The 4,032-nt window shown below is 45.5% G+C and overlaps 1 non-coding gene across 1 annotated transcript; it reads right to left on the reverse strand.

Annotated features, from left to right (window-relative positions):
* Nucleotides 1–3,148: 3,148 nt before the first annotated feature.
* On the reverse strand, nt 3,149–3,290 carry LOC119372818 (U4 spliceosomal RNA). The gene has a single exon (XR_005179710.1). It is a non-coding gene; the product is annotated as a U4 spliceosomal RNA (small nuclear RNA).
* Between the last annotated feature and the right edge of the window lie 742 nt (nt 3,291–4,032).

Consider the following 4,032-nt stretch of genomic DNA (forward strand, 5'->3'; position numbering starts at 1 on the left):
CCTTGAACAAGTCACCGTGACGTCATAAATTTTGATGGCGTTTACTAGGGCCGACGCCGTTCCTAATCGGTAAAAATTGAGTGCATTGTCTTCTGAGGGAGCCAGATACTTCAATATATCAGGTATCAGGAAACTCAGTTGAGCCTACGTTGCCAAAATGCAAAAAACAAAACAAAACAAAGCACACACATTGAAATTCTTGACATCACCATCGGATTTTTCTGGCGGGAAATTTAAAAGTGAGACTTCTGACATTAATTTCCTAATCTATTAATAAACCTGTGGTGGTGAAATTAAAGGACACTAGAGTTTTCTGAGCACAACGTATCAGTCTAAACTAATATATTGTTTCACTTTAGTGCGCCTTAAACTGAAATAAGCGAACATGCAGTCATTATATTTGGCTCATCCCCAAGGAAACAATTGTTGGCTCGTGGCACGACAGTCGTACGAAGCACCACTGAGTTGGCCGTACCGTGGCAACTGAGACAATCGCTAGCTGTCGTTGTCGTGCAGAGACGACGTTGAATAGGTGGGTAGTTTATATATGCAGGAGATATCACCACGACGCACGCCGTGCAATCCTCACCTTTACGTCATTGAGGGAAAGACGTTTGTTACGACCATATAATGAAGGCTGCAATGCGGGACAAGGACTGTCATGCTTTCGTGAAACCTTTAAACGCGAATAGCTCCTCTGTCTTCTTTTGTCCCGTTTTCGCGGTGGCCAGATATAATCGTCCATGACTCTGTCGGCTGTGGTTTATCGCACGACACAGTTGAGAACTTGATCATCAACGCCAATTATTGCGTAGCTATTGAAAACGGATACGCTATCTGTCATGGTGGCTTAGTAACATGTCGCGATCAGGGGCGGCGCTAGAGGGGGGTACGGAGGGGGGCTGCAGCTTCCCCCTCCCCAGAAATGTTCACCTGCCCCTCCCCTTGCCCCCCCCCCCCCTGATGGCACTCGTTTGTCGTGGGTAGACCCCCCCCCCCCCCCCAGTAAAAAAAAAAAAAAACAGGCGGCGCCTCTGGTTGAGTTGTCCTTCTAAGCACGGAAGCATGAGAAGTTGAAGTGCCTGGGCATTGAGGGATTTACATGAAGGAAATCATTGTTGTGATCAAACCTTGCAGGCTTTTCTTCTGTTGACAATGTTCAGTTAAGATACATACCACATCTTTTATATGTTTGCTTGTTTATCGAACAAACTCAGCTGCTAATTCGAAGTGTCAAGGTCAGGGGACCTTTCTATGTCTTTTTTTTCTCTATTTATTTCTGTTTATTTCTTTCTCTCTCTATTTTTTTCTCTTTCTTTCTTTCTTTCTTTCTTTCTTTCTTTCTTTCTTTCTTTCTTTCTTTCTTTCTTTCTTTCTTTCTTTCTTTCTTTCTTCCTCTGTTTGCCTTTCCTTCTCTCTTTCTCATTCTTTATATGCTATGCTTTACTCTCCCCCCTCCTTTCCCTCCTCCTCAGCCTTACATCTCTCCTTCTCACGTCCCTTTCCCACCCCCTTGCAGTACTACACTATACAAGGCTATGCTATGCTACGCTAGCGTGCCTGCATAGCCGAGTGGTTACGACGTCCACCTTCGGATCGTGGGTACGCTGGTTCAAATTTCATCTCGCGAAAAATTTTTCTGTTTCTCTTTCTTTCTCTTTATACATATCTCTTTCTTTCTTTCTCTCACTCTGTACTAGTTATCTCGCCCATCAGAGTTATCGCATCCCACGTTGGAAAGTCGGCGCACGTGATCTGGGGGCGGAGCAGAAGATGACGAAGAGGAAGAAGAGGACGAAGAGACCGCGTGCCAGTTCATGATGATGACCATTTCTGTTCACGCGTCACGCCCCAATGCTGGGCTTAAAAGAAATCGTCAAACTTGAAAGTGCACCTTTCCTCTAACTTTTGTTTGCGTGCATATGTATACTCTCTGTACGAAATTGATCAATGAAAATGTTTTCTTTAGTTAGCGCAGGGTTACCTTTACATTCAGCGCTACGTTTAAGACATTCACTAAAACAAACAAAAATGACGCGGTGACATGTGAAGGTTAAAATCGCGGTCTTCGCCATATTTCGCGCCCATCGCTCGCTAGACTGCATTTCTTGGCCTACGCTGTCGAGTGGTGAAATACAGAACGTTCTTGGCTCAGACTCCCTCCGGAGAACGCTTTACGGCAATTTTCATGCAGATATGTTATATTGCTGTCCGTCAGTGACGCAACCGGGGAGATGGTTTGGAAGATCAAACCTCCCTAACCCCCCCCCCCCCCCCTGCGTGCGCAAATACCAGCACACGCACGAACATGCACAGATCGAACGCCCCCCTCCCCCAACCTCTCGGAGACTCCATAAAAATAAAATAATATATTTCTGGCTGCGCCTCTGCTTATGCCACTATCATGTGAGCAGAAAAAGACGCTCCACAATCCTTCCAGCCCCGAGTGCCTGGATGTGCAAGCATATTGTGTATTATCTGCAGTCTTACCTGTACAAATAGCTACACAAGAGCGAATTCGCGTACGCAGCATCGGCAGCGATGCATGGCCTCCGAGACTGGCACACGCATCTCGAAGGCCATGCACTTCGAGTTCAGGCTCACCGAAGTGTACGTAAACACTACACGGAAATATCGCTTTTCTTTTCTCGCTCGTTGTGCTTAAGCCGCTTGCAGTTCCAGTGACAGGGAATAATGAATATGCGCAGGAAGGAACAGTGAATAATGCGCAGGCTGAGCCCACAATGAGACGTGACGACCCCACAGTAATCTTCAAAAAAGCAATAGTGGTGTTCGGGTGTCTTCCAAGGAATTAGGAGCGGCAACAGCACAAGAAGAGAGAACATCATAAATGATGTGTTCGTGCAACACGGCCCGAATAGACCAATCGAACCTTTCGACACTTCGTATGTTTAACGATTTCACATAGTGGATGCTAGACAAGTTCAATTCTGACATATCTACTAGTGCGAAAAACACAAAGGACGAGGTAAAGAGGCAGACAAGACACAGCGCTGAATTGAACTTAACAGTTTTTCGCGCTAGTAGATATATGTCCGCAGTTAAAGGTGGTGTTGAGTTAATACGCACTAACTACCCCATCTCGCCCCTTTGATAAGTTCAGTTCTGATTTTGGTTTCTTAACGAAGCCCCGTAGGGCCTGCCAAAAATTGCCATGGCCGACGGTATTTCACGTCGTCCCGGCGGGGTATTGGGAAAAGTTTTCAACTAGCAATAGTCGCCCCTCAGTTTACACTTCATTGGGTACGACACCGCCTCTGCGCAAAGCTAACGAATCATGCTTACGACAAATCTCCCTGCCAACCATAGCCTAGCTCTAGACCCAAGTTCAGCGACAAATATTGCTTCAGTTTATTTCACAAACACCTTCAAAAACTTAAGTTCTGTGCAATTTTTTCACTGTAAAGTTTATTTCAAAGCTATCTTTAAATAGAAAGTTAGGCAGCAGTACAAGATTTTACGTAAATTTGCTTTAGTAGTGCCGTAGGTTTGTCAAATGTTGTTGCAGTAAGCTACCAACGCTGAGCGATAGAGAGATGAATGGCTGTCGATGGGTGACTGGCGTTGTTCCCTCCTGTGGTAATTTCAATGCTTGGGTCGTGTCATCGGTAACAAACTGTGGTAATTGTTGAGAATGCAGATTTTCTCTTTCTGTGCTTTTCTGAGCTTTCATCGTACACGTTGATTGTACCCAATATTCGAAAACTCAACGACTCTAATGGAGAATGGCTTCAAGAGCTCTTCTCCATGAGTAAGTGTAATCACGTGACTACATCAGTGGCGGGAAGAAAGAACAGCACGAACAGTAGCGAGAAAGTTGACTTCAAGCGGTGAACAGGTTAAAATACTCGAATATCCTCCCAGTAGACATGCGCCCTGAACTTCACTCATCCGTGATGTAAACTCGTCGCGTTGTGTGTTGTGCGCGTTTGGCGTGTGAACAGGGTTTGCGTTCATAATTTTATGAGCCGCGTCATATTTTAGGTATCGCGTGGTACCGCCGGTACGCGT

This window comes from Rhipicephalus sanguineus, chromosome 10 (assembly GCF_013339695.2).
Source record: "Rhipicephalus sanguineus isolate Rsan-2018 chromosome 10, BIME_Rsan_1.4, whole genome shotgun sequence".
Lineage (NCBI taxonomy): Eukaryota > Metazoa > Arthropoda > Arachnida > Ixodida > Ixodidae > Rhipicephalus > Rhipicephalus sanguineus.